The sequence below is a fragment of the Typopeltis vanoorti genome, chromosome 10 (genome assembly GCF_054136105.1).
Source record: "Typopeltis vanoorti isolate ZY-2024b chromosome 10, IOZ_Tvanoo_1.0, whole genome shotgun sequence".
Classification (NCBI taxonomy): domain Eukaryota; kingdom Metazoa; phylum Arthropoda; class Arachnida; order Uropygi; family Thelyphonidae; genus Typopeltis; species Typopeltis vanoorti.
In genome coordinates, this window is record NC_143558.1 from 134,046,111 (window position 1) to 134,059,963 (window position 13,853).

A 13,853-nucleotide genomic window follows, 5' to 3' on the forward strand; every position below is an offset into this window, starting at 1 on the left:
ATAATTATTTCTGAAAATTTTCGCAATTTTCTTTCTAGATTACATTTTACGTAGAGAGATTCATTGCCTTATTTGTAATATCACGCAATTGATGTAAAAAATCATTTGTGTAATCTCCTGTTTGCTCTGATGAATAGAAAGAGTTATACGTAATAAGTATTGTGGTTATGCAACCGGCATTTCAACCACATTGTTTATAATGTCTTTGGGGCCTACACGAACAGTAATTACAGTGTTTTTCTTGATGGGAAAAGTTTATTTTGAATGCACTCATGATATATTTGAATATCAAACTAAATGAAAAACACAGCTTGTTCCTGCCTGAGCACAAAAGGAGTTTGGGAGGTAAACGTGTTTTCAGGGGTTGAATTAACATTTTAAAACAAGTCTAATGTAATATTTTAATAGCTCAGCTCTGCATAAAAATAATGTAATCATTGCTAAGAGAGCCATTTTTGATTTCCTATTTCGTCTTTAGATTTCTGAGTTTGAAACAAATACTTTTATTTTTTCCCAGGCATCTCCGGAAGATCCAGTAAGGAAATCTAAAAGATTAACGAATGCCTTCTTGACTAATTCAGACAATTGTATGGCGGAAGAGTGACGTTTTCTGCGTGGAATATTCTATTTGGATGGTGCAACAGAAACACTTCAAGAGGTACTCAGAAGTGATGCTACCATTTCTTTTAATGCAAGTTTAATCATGATATTTATTATTATTTTGATCTAATTACAAATACTTCTGTACGAATACGAAAATGTAAATCGCCTCTGAAAAATAACCGTTTTTTAATCGCAGTTTCAAAAGTATTTGACTCGGTGGAAAATGAAAAGCTAATAATAAAAGAATAGCGAAGGCGTTTTTGATGCCGTTGAAAAGTTACATCCAATATTTTGCACTATTTATATACACTTTATGTTGTACTCGACAAGAATTGTATTCTTGCTCTTATTCACATTTTAACCTAATGCAAGCTCACTAAGGTTTTTGCGTTAAGTGTGATCACTATTAAACTACTTGTATAATACATGGAAGTTGACCTCAGCTCATGTTACTTTTTAATCTAATAATGTATAGCTTGTATACTGCTATACGTTACTTAGGGATGTTTCTAACTTTACTGAAATCACAATATTAGGTTAAGGATAGGTATCCTAAGTATATCCTTAGGATACATGTCCTAAGTATAACCAAATAATAGAAATCATATTCCCGTACACAAGTAATAAAAGTTGAGTGTAATCATATCGTTAGTCAAGTATGAATATGAGATAATCATATAAATTTTTTATTTCTATTAATTCAGTATTTATAATATGTACACTTTATTGTCTAGTTTCATTTTAGCAAGCTTATGATTACCTTAATTTTATAGCAAATTTATAATTAAGCAGACTTCAGTTCCCTAAAAAGTACGGAATATTTAAATAAGTAAAAGTGGTCACCACTTAAAAAAGAAGCATCTATGAAATATTAGTCACGTGTCAGACAGAATTTTACATTAAATGGGAAGCCCATTAAGGTCGATCGAGATTTCTTTAGTTTGGTGAAACGCAGGCAACCAAACATCATCTAAGTGCTCTGGGAAAAATAGGCAAAAAGAGAAAAAAAATCTATAAAACTGACGAAGTAGAGAATGCGTGGGTAAGTGGATGGGGACGGAAGTAAGTGATTTATTTGAAATGAACATCAAGCAGTCCTTTGATTATAGGATACATTTGAAAATATAGTTCGCTTGGGAAGAAAATGCATTACGGGAAGTGGATGAATTGAATGACAAGAAATTTGTAAAGAAAGGAATGTTTATTGCGTAGTACGCCCTCGTTGCTAACACCAGTAAGATTATCAGCCTTGTAAAAAACAAACAAACAAAAAAAAAACACCTTCATTTATTTGTCTTTTGCAATTAATAATCATGTTTGTAACTGGAAGAACGGCTTCACAATGGCATCGAAAACTAACAATAGTAATAACAATTAAACAACTACAACAATTAAAACTTCTACTTCCAGAGAATTTTTGGTATGACTTTGTTTACGTTGATAACGTCCCCAAATTAATTTGAGTTCTGCTTTGATCCGTCAAATCGCGTTAACTTCGAAAGTAACATATACCACTAACAGTTTCTTTCGCTTTCCAGACTCAAGACGTCAAAATTTGAAGGCTGCGACACACTTAGAAAACGTTTCATCAGTTGCTTGCTCCTCCATAAATTACATCCTCGAAACTTATTCTGATCAAAATAATTTTAAGAGAAAAGACTGATGGTTGGTAAAAGAATCTGCTAATGTATGTATTAACATAGTTTTGCAAAGTGTTTTGGCTGCACCCCAGCTTTGAAAACACCCTTGAAAGATTTGTTTTCCTTAGAGTTAGAATTATTTTATCAAATAAATAATTGAGGCCTATAAAACCCACTTAAAAACGAAATGTATGGGTAATAAATAATATATGGCAGCATTATGGTATGGCAAAAATATCTTGCAGGAGTAAGTTCCATCATCGAATATAGAACTGAAACAGAAGCGGCAAATGGGTGACTTACCAAAGGTATCCGAAATAACTTCTCTATTTTAGAGTAAAAAATTGTAAAGTTGCAGTCTGTTGGCTCGAATACACACTAAGAATTGCTACGTGCATTTATATTGCTGAATAGTTGATTATGAATATCGCATAACGTAGCACTCGACACTTAAAATTATACTTACCTTACAAGTTTTATTTACAAAATATTTTTTAAAAAAAATCTGATTTCACTTTTCAACAAACGAATGTACGCCCTCTGTCCAAAAAGAAACCGAACTTTTCGAAAATAGAAGAAACTAGTGGTGCCACCTGTAGTGTCTTTTTGTTGTCGAAAACGGCAACTTTCATTAGTATTGTGTCAACTCTTTATGGCATTTGTTTCATTAAAAGCTGAGTTATAGTGCCAAGAATGACAGTGTGTTTAGACGTACGGTCCGTCATCACGATATTCATGCCGTATGCGTCGAATTCTCGCTATCAATCGCTTCAAAACTTCGAGATAAAACCATTGATCATTTGGCCAGGCGGAACGAATTCTTTGTGAATTCGTTCCGCCTGGAAATCGTAGAAACAAATCAGCATTGTCTTTACTGTTGACTTCTCCAAGCGACTTTATTTCCGATGCCCCTCTTCTGGTGCTCTCCACTCAGCACTCTGGCGCTTTGTTTCGGGTTCATACTCAAAACACCACGTTTCGTCAGCAGTAACAATCGTTTCAAGGAAGTTTGAGGCCTTACGAGCGGTTTTAATGAGGTCCTTGCAGTGCTCAATTCGATACATTTTTTGGTCGTCGGTCAACTTGTGGGGAACAAATCGCGAATTCAATTTACGAAGGTCCAAACTCTCTGTCAAAATGTTGTGCACAGTTGATTTTGGAATCAATTCATCTTCAATCAATCTCACGGACGATTTCGGGTTTTCTTTGATGAAATCACGCACTTTTTTTGGATGTTAACTTCGCGCCGTCCAGTTTTTGGACGGCGCGGCTTTTCGTCATCCTCAAGCGTCTCACGATCATTTTGAAATCGCTTAAACCACTCGTAAACTTGAGTAGGGAATAAGTATTCATCACCGTATGCTTTTTGAAGCATTTGATGCGTTTCGATAAACTTTTACCAAGTTTAACACAAAAGTCAATCGCAGCTTTTTGTTTGAAACTCATTTTCCGCCCGTTCGTTAAAACTCACTGTCACTCTTGACTCTATAACTCTGATTCTAATGAAACAGATGTCATAAACAGTTGGCACAACACTAATGAAAGTTGCCGCTATCGACAACAAAAAGATACAACAGGTGGCGCCACTAGTTTCTTCTATTTTTGAAAAGTTCGGTTTCGTTTTGGACAGAGGGTGTGCTTTTTAATGTCAAGATTTTGTAACAAAAAGCACTGACTGATAATGGTCAACTTTTACAGTCCTGCACATACGTTGACTAACAGTACGCCTTATTATTTTACAAGTATACGAATGAATAAACTCAGTTGCCGTTTTTGGCACAGATATTTAATGGTCTGCGGTAAACCGCATATGCTATCAATATATGGTAAGACCATTCACTTCTGAACTGCCTCTATAAACGCGTGTAGAACTCAGTAACTAGTCAGCTGAACTACCTATGGCCACGTGCCAAATATATTTCAAGAACCGCATCAAGCAGTTGATTTAATACACATTCTTAAGGATGTTCGACATACCTTTCTTCCCTATTACGTTTCAGCTTATGGGTTCGCCATAGCTACAAAGGAAACTGTGGTTAGCAAATAAACTGCCGCACTTCATGGTGAGACTGCAGTGGGTTAGTACACTATTACTCAAATAAATAACCCGCCAAGTAGTGCAACTGCGATAGCTTATATCTGGCAGCATGTGCAAAAGCAAAGTCGATGGCAGTGGTTGGAGGTAGTGAGCTCAACTGTTCGTGTACAAATTGTACACAAATGGTGCTATCTTAAATAGATTGCGTGTGTTAAGTAAATTAGATTTTTGCTTCGAAGTAGTAGAACAAGACAAAATTGATATGTTCCGTTAAGTAACTCGGGATAAAAGTACAGACGTAATGTTAAGAAATGAAAGTGATATACACAAACCGACATTATGTGAAAATCTGGTGAACTTGTAATAGTAATAAAAAATGGAAGAAAATCATGTACTATAAATTTCATTGTTAAAATGAACAATTATTGGATTAATTGTTGAAAAAGACACCTGACTATAATAATTAGCTCGTGTTTTTTTTTTTAAAGTATCGTTTGTTAGAATTATTTCGATTGTTTAAAATATCGCTTTTTTTTTAAACGAAAGTTACATTTTACCAGAAGAAAATAATGTAAATTTCATTGTTAAAATGAACAATTTTTGGATTAATTGTTGAAAAAGTCTCCTGATTAAAATAATTAGCTCGAGTGTTTTTTTTTTTTTTAAATATCGTTTGTTAGAATTATATCGACTGTGTAAAATATCGCTTTTTTTTAAATGAAAGTTTCATTTTTAACGGAAGAAAATAATGTAAATTTCATTGTTAAAATGAACAATTATTGGATTAATTGCTGAAAAAGACACCTGACTATAATAATTAGCTCAAGTGTTTTTTTTATATAAAGTATTGTTAGAATTATGTCGATTGTTTAAAATATCGCGTTTTTTTAATGAAAGTTACATTTTTAACTCAAATCTTCAACCAAATGAAAATCAGTATGATTTTATCGTAATATAAATCTTCACACGTTTGCTGTCAATTCAAATCTTGCTGACCATTTAAATAATTTCATAATTACGATGTTTGTTATCAAGTTTGTTATCATTTCTTATGAAAGTGTTTGTATTTTAAGTTTCATCTGTATCGCGAATTAAAATATATTTTTTCAATTATAGCAAGTAAATTATTTTATAGGAAGTTGTTAGTAAATTACCTTCCCACCTCGGGAAAAAAGACTTAACGACTGAAACAATACGCGCATTAATATTTTTTTCGGGAATTTCACGTAATTAATTTTATTTCTACACGCAATCCTCAATTTCATTTAGAGAGCATAAAAAACATCATTGTACAGTATATGAGACCGACTGGTTTGCTGCTAATTAATCTTAAATTATATACAAGTATTGCGTATAATTTAAGATTAATTAGCTGTCCTTATTGTGTTGGAAAATAACCTGGAAATTGTCTATTGAAGAGGTTAGAACCAAACAGTTTATGTAAACCTGCTAAGAAAATGCTTCGGTGTGTTACTAAGTCGTCAAGAAAGATAAGCTGGGTTGTTACCTGAAAATGTCATCGATTTTGAAGAACACAATTGTAATCAAATCCTTATTGGTGTATTATTTTTATTGCAGAAGGTAAAAAACAAAACAAACTTTGTTTATTTGCACCGGGAAAGCAAACAACCTTCTGCACTCTGTTAATAGTATGTCTGTAATGAAAACATCGACTTGATATCTTGCAAAAAGAAAAAAAAAATGGAATAAAATAAACAAATTACTTTCTTCTAAGCATTTGGAGATATTTAGCCTATTATATTTGTTTTCAAGTTAATCTCTTACAGGTAAATATATACATTTAACTTGATTTTTATCTTTCTACTTACGTTTTGATAATCTATTGACATGTAACATTACTAATTGCTTATATTCACGTGGTATTCCAATGAGAGTTCCGTAGTGTGAAATAAACACACTAATACCTGATAATTCTGCGAATATATTTAAATTGTCAAAAGGGTTATGCATACCACAATGTCGCTGTCTTTCAAAAATTTATTTTGAAAGAAGCAAATCCCAGAGAGACATCCCCATGTTCCGTGGAAGCGTAATTTTGATGAGTTGATGTCATCAGCATACTGATCTTGTCTTTCTCCATCCTGTCTAGAGATTTCAAAACTATTTAATTTGAATGATAAAGCAGATCGCCAGTAGGCACGGTGTCAGTTTAATGTAATCCAGCTTTATTATTAATAAGTGTTTCACTGGCGAGTTCTGCATTAGTTTCCATAAATTAAACTTTTCATTCGAGATAGTTTAACTTTTCTTTTTGCACTCTTTTGCATATGTTATAATGTCTGAATATTCATTCAGTCCTTTTTCTCAATCATTCAAACTTTCCCGTAAGATACTGGAGGTTAATAGACTCTCAGCCTGAGTAAAAAGTAATTGAAAGTAGGACTGCCAAAGTTGGTAACATTTATAATGTTGGATTTTCCAGTATTGTGTGCAGCAAAAATTTGAAAAATCGGTTATCAATTAGTTTACAAAAAAGTAAAATAGTAACTAAGATGCTTATTTTAGAAGAGTTTTCACTGTAAGCAATAGTGTTAAAAATTAATTTGATAATCGTAAAAAAATCAGAACATTTAAATAGCATAGTTCAAAATATGCACAACTATCAGAAACCTGTTGTACGTAAATATATCATCCTCCACACACACAAAAGAAACTTAGAAGTATTTCTTCTTAATATTCACACAACAGATCTAGTGGAAATGGACGTAGGTGAGTTAGCCGATCTCATACGGAGGTAGCAGGGTTTTTTCTCCCGGAAACTCGGGTTTTTCATCCCGCATATAGACAAATCGGCCCTTCAGAACACACGCAATTTAAAGACAAAAAAAAAATACTAGTTGTGGTGGGCGGTAGAAGGCGTTGATGGAGATGATTGGTAGTAGAGGTTCGGTGTAGTGGTGGAGACAGCTGTATAGTAGGTGTCCTCCCGCGATGAGTCTTCGGACCCCTCGGAGGTGTCACGAATAATAATAATATCTGTTCAATTAATTAACAACAGTGTATATGGGTTTAAAAGAGAAGAAATATCAAATACATATAACGATATTTGATTTACTCCAACACATCGCAAACTGTTTGTTCATTACGAAATATGTTAGCCAATAAAATAACTTCATTCTTCACCGAGTGAAGTCGCTGGTGCTCACAGATTAAAAACGAGTAGCAATTTGTTTCCAACTGTTCCTGTGAAGTGGATATTTGAGAAAGACGTTTAATTCTTCAAACAAAAGAAGTTAAATGTCATATTTGGGAAACAGAAAAAACAATCCTGTAAAGAAAGAAAAAAAAAATATAACAATTCGAATAAACAGACTTCGATTCTTTCCTACGAGCCTAAGCCTTGACAGAAGTTATTTTCTGGAGCCACCGAATCGGAACGATGAAAACAATTGGTGCAATTGATGACTCGAGAAGTCTTGGACTGCCTGACAACACAATACATTAAGCCATGTCGGAAGGGCCACAAAAGTACTGGAATTTTAAGACTTAGGAAGACTAAAACATATATGTGTGATATCTTGTCAAATAGCAGTGCTGCGGCCATTCTGTATAAAGAAAGAATGTCTGTTTAATAAATGTCTGTATATGATATGACACTTATATATGTTCGACATGAAAACCTTTCGGAAATTTGCAGAAGATTTGGGAGAAAAGCTGACAGTTGAGATTTTTGTTTTGTAACATAAACAAGTCGCTACTTGGTTAGTTTCGTGATTTGATGTTCGCAACTTTTTGGGTAGTAATGCGTGAAAAGTCATCACCAAAGTTTGGTAATTAAAACAGTATAATACTTCTCGAAATAGGCTGATTCTGAATGATGTACGCATTTCAATGATTTGACATAAAAACACTGTCACACGTAAGCTTCGGACTTTGCAATATGAGAATGACATCTAAATAAAGTAAAGACTGACCTTGAGTAATTCATTAAGAGGGTGTTTAAATTTATAATTATTTATTCAAATAAATAATTATTGAACGTAAAGGATCGATAAAATTATTTTTATAAACAAAACAGATTTCTATCGAGTATATCTACAAATGGCCATCTCATATAACTATGTAACAATGACAAGGCTAATTGCGGACACGAACCGATATCTTTAGCTGCAAATGTTTCTTGGTTTTGTCCACTAAACTTTGGAAACAAGGATGGCTTGATTTACCTTTTCCAAGAAAGAATCAAATGCAGAGCTATTAACTAAACGTCCCTAACTGAACTAACAATACAAATTCAAACTTGGCAGATGCCACGTGGAGTTAATTGTTGCGAATGATTTCAAGGAAAAACTTGTAGGAAAAAAGTGTTATTTTTGTCCGTTGAGAGGAGGGATGTATCGGTCTGCTGCTTACTATATGATGAAAAAGAACTTTGTATCCCCCTCATCTAGTTATAAAAGGATAAAGTTATCCTTTTATAACTAGATGAAGAAATTGACGATATTTTATCTTCCTACAGACTGTGGAGATCTTTCATTTGGTTGGATTTTAATTCATAAATTTAATAACGGTAATTGTGAAAATAGTTATATTTAATATTATTATTTGTATAGATGTAGTTAATTGACAGTAGAAGGATTTTGATGTATGTTATGTGGCAAGTAACGTAATACGACTCTTTATTATTGTCTACACGATTTTAAACCTTATATTAGTACTAATAACATCTTCAGCCATTTTCTGTCCACTGCTGTACGAACGCTTCCCTTAAAGTTCTCCATTCAGCCCAATCCTCTTTTCTGTGCCACTGAATTCTAACCATCTCTTTAATTTCATCTTCCCACAATCTCTTTGGTCTTTCTGTAGCTCTTTTTTCATCTCTGGGATAGAAAATATACAGCTATCGAGATAACGTGATTTATCTCATTACAAGAATCTTAGGACTAAACTTCGAACTGCTGTACTCGTCCTAAATCCAATAGTACGAGGCCTCCGCTTTTTATTATTATTATTATCAGACCTCCATGGAATCAAGTGACTCATCGTGGGAAGGCCCACTACACACACACACACATAGTTTATCATACCGTGCGTTAAATATATTCAGCCTCCGCATTCAACACGCTCAGGCAATGCATTCCAACACCCACCATTCTTAATGCAAAGAATCTGCTCTTCACCCCCTTGTGCACATCCTATTTATATAGCTTCCACAAATGATCTCTTGTTTTCCCTTTGTTCTTACCCATTCTATGCAAGCCATCATCTACAGTCATAGAGTAACAATCCCTTAACTTATGTGTCTCAATCTTATCCCCCCTCCTGCTCCTCCTCCTCCTATCCACTAGTCTCTGCAACTTACATTTCGTGAATCTGCCTTCATACTCAGCATTCCATAGACTAGAAACCACCTTAGTCGTCCATATGTGGCCTAATCTAAGCCTTGTTTAGTGGAACCATAACATCTTGACTTCTACACGTTTGTGTCCTCTACATCATTGCCATAATCTGTCGTCCTGTCTTCACGATTCTAGCAAGGTGTTCTCGAAGTTTTAGGTCATTATCGACAGTACTCCCATATCCGCCATCATCTCCGCTACTTTCTTCAAGATATTGGCACCAATTGTATACTCTGCACCCCCATCTTTGCTTCCCAAATTTTTCAAATTTCCACCTTGTAACATTGAACTGTTAACCCAGATTACTTGCACATTTAGAGAAAGTGCATTTAAAGCCCTCTTGCAAAACTACGACATTGTCTTTATTTCTGATTGTTCTCACCAACTTTGCGTCATCTGAAAACAACTGAATTTCAGTATTCACAGCCCTCCTGATATTATTAATATACAAGAAGTGTTGGCCTTACACAAGTCGAGAAATTTGGACCTTAAATCCAATTAATAAAAACCAGAGCACTTTCTAAATAGTGAAAAATGCTGAAATATTATCTTCTTTTCCTTCTTCATTATCAGTAAACAACTCTCAACGTTGGCTTCTTAAATATCGTTTTTGTCTGAAATTCCAGCAATATTTTACAAGAAAAAAAAAGTTAATAAAAATTAACTAAAATTAATAAAAAGGTTAATAAAAAGTTAATAAAAAATTAATTAAAAAGTTCGATTTCCGTCCATGATATAAGAAACCTTTATCTGGTCTTTTTCGATTAAAGGTGAGTTATCCGGTCTCGTACGGAGGTAGAGAGTTTTTTCTACCCCGAAAACTCGGGATATTCGTCCCTCAGAACAGGCAAACCGGCTCCTTGAACACACCAACAGACATAAGACGCTCCTCGCCTAAGGAGTAACCAACCGCTTCCGTTGTCTTTCGGTTTCGAATGCCTGAGCGTAAATCCACACACTTCTAATGTTAACAATCAAAATTCGTTTTTGAATAGACTTGCTTTAAAATAAAAAAAGGAGTTTAACGACCAAAAGTTACTTCTGCCGTTTGCGTGTTCTCGTGCTAGTTCTGTCGACGGGATGTTCGAAAGTATCTCAATCTGGAAATTTTAAGAAAAGGTAATGAAATAAGTCTTCATTTAATTTTTATATAATCCGGTTAAGAGGATTAATGAATCCCTCAGATGATCACACGTCAGCATTGGGGTATTTGGAAGTGCAACTTTATAAGTCACCTCTAATTAAAATACATACGTTGGTTTTTCTTTCATAGTGAGGTACTGAAGCTGTGGAGACTTTTCGTTTTTAACATGTAAATTATTCTCATTTGAAACCAAAAAACTTAATTTCATTAGACACAAAGTTCTGCCCCGTACATCCAAAAGTAGCTAAAACGGATCTAAAATGCCTTCATCCCAGTTTAGCATCACGGAACTATGGGAACTTGGATAGATGATTTCTTTTACTTTTTTCCCCTCCTACAAAGTACATAAGCGCTAATAAAAATATTATACGAATTTAAAGTAATACAAGTATTAAAAATTTGATGTATTTCGTGCGAAAATATATTTGGAAAAACTATACCTGATATACAAATAACTTCGTCTAATACAAGTGTCATCCCCGTTTCTATTACAATATATTTAAATAAATGTATTTAAAGAGAAGTGACCTTTGACATGCAAGGAATTCAATGAGATTTGAAGCAAGGAAGATTCGTGTATTTCAATGATAAAAAGCGTATAAGCACGCACACGTGATTCAGGCAACTGGCTGGAAGATATTTTAAGAAAATTTGTAAGGAAATCGCTGATGTATGTGAAGTGCTCTGGTTAGAATGGATAGTCTGACATCCCGATTAACATAACTATTCATTCTGGCCTGCTAGACAACCCATGTGTTTATTCTGTTTTACGGTAGTCGGATTTTATTGCAGAAAATTCACACCTCCCACATTTAAAATACAAACGTATCGAGTAAAGAGTCATACGTGTATGAAAATCACTAGAATCATGTTGTTTTTAATTTTTTGACATAATGGAAACGTCTTGTTATGTCAAAAAAGACATTAGATGCACCTTAAGATTTTTTTTTGATTTTTGACACCAGCTCCATTTATTATTTACTTATTTTTTTTTTAAAGTTTAGTTATTTTGGAGTGAACAAACACGGTCAAAAATTGCCTATCACCAGATGGCGTTTGAAGTGATTCGAGTTGTATTCCAGCTGTCAAACGCCTCCATTGTAAGTTTTTCGCATTTTATATAAGTTATACAGTATTTTTTTTCATGTTCTGTTAGTTTTAAAACAATATCAGTTAGGATTCAAATAGGTGATTTTCAGTTTTCGAAACAACCGATTAACTTGAATGACTGTCATGATAAACAAAGAAATACCTTCTTAAATTACTGTAGTTCGTACCTTTCCAAGCAACATTGTTTCGGACGAATAAATTAATATTTACATTATGTAAATCGAGAAAATGCTTAAATTATAAGAGATCAGGAATTCTTGAATAATAAAACGATCAATTAACTAGACCCCCCCCCCCCAATGAAAAAGCCTTGGAAATAAAATGGCTACAAAAAATTGCGATAAAAATATCCACTGTAAAATGGTTCGGAGATAAAATACACTGCGAGGGGAAAAAAGGCTTCAGTTGAAAGATGGTGGTGATATACTGACTCAGAATCCTTGTCTACTATGTACGGTTGTCGGCAATTACAAGAAAAGAGTCATCAATTAAATATACATGCAATCTTGGATGCTGTCCAAAAGATGACATTATGTCGGTACTTTTTTTACGAAAATTATTCTATTCATTGATCGTCATTAGTTATAAATGTTAGCACCTGAGTGGTGGTTGGAGTGGGGAGAGATGTAAAGAATTATTTCATATTTATTGTAGAGCATATTTTATTTTGTGATCATCGCCAAAGTCATAATTTATAAAAAAAAAAAATAGATTATAGTAAAATCATTTCTATTTTTTTTTTCACATAACGTTAAATATTTATTCAAACTGTATTAAACTACATGTTCTGGTTCTTTCCTCTCGTTTAAGCCACACACACATCATTAATTCATGCATGTAATTGCATACGCTATAATATCTCAAAGATCCGAAGATTCTGGTCGCTTAGAGAACTAATACATTTCTTGTGCGGCGAGCTGATTTAAAATGAAAGAACACACGCTATGTGACCTGTCAGCCTACGTAGTTAGGTAAATGGTGTGTTGGCAGACATATTAGCCGTCGTTCACTTTCGCATGGAAATGATATGCAAATTTTCTGAGGATGGCAGACTTCAAGTGGTTCTTACAACGCGTGAAGTATGTTAGTGATACTCAAGAGCTGTCAAGTCCACTATTTAAATGCATTGTGTTCGAGTCTGTTCAGCTTCCAAGAGCACACGGAGAATTTATCTTCATATCAATGCTACGCGAGCATTCAGAAGAGTCTACCTAATGGCAGACTTTATTGTTGGAAGGTAAGTGTGACGTCACGATTAATGTGAAGTGGCTGGCGGCAATATTTAAAGATCTGGTAACAATAGGAAAAATTTGTCAGGAGAAGGACAACAATCACGGATTGTGTTATTGCAAATGATTCATAGATAATTTGTAAAAAAAAACGGTGGGGTACACAATCGAGTCGATAATACACGTGGAAGGTGCTTTCAGGGCAGATGTTGATGGAAAAATCCTTTTTTTATAGAAAGCCGATGGCTTCATAAGGTAGTCGAAAAGATATTGAACATGCTGACTCGTAGTGAATTGAAACTAAAATATAGAGGATAATTTATAAAATTATAAATTTGGTTTAAATAAGCAAGACTGGAAATGTTGATGAATTATGTTACAAAATCGTTCTTAAAATATTGTTCACAATATATTAATAAATTTAATCAGATTGTAGACTAAGAAGGTTAAATGATATCAGTACAGATAATTAATATTACATACAATTAATATATTTTTATTTCGAATATATATCGGAGAATGATGAAATCGATACATTTTAATGTTCATAGTAATTAGTATATTCGCATTCACCATTATTATAGTAATATCAGTACTTAATGACTTCGACATAAGCAATTAGCACAGCAGAACACGTTTATATATCATTGTTATTATTGTTAGTTATAGTTTCTGTTTAATCATCATCACTATATTCATAATACAGTGATACTTGATTGGTTAAACACA

At 33.7% G+C, this 13,853-nt stretch overlaps 1 long non-coding RNA gene across 1 annotated transcript in view; it reads left to right on the forward strand.

Annotated features, from left to right (window-relative positions):
* Positions 1–562: 562 nt before the first annotated feature.
* Positions 563–13,853, forward strand: part of LOC150102814 (uncharacterized) — an 84,146-nt gene continuing 70,855 nt past the window's right edge. The window contains exon 1 of the long non-coding RNA XR_016548931.1: positions 563–658. This is a non-coding gene — a long non-coding RNA (uncharacterized LOC150102814). The remainder of the gene's footprint in view (positions 659–13,853) is intronic.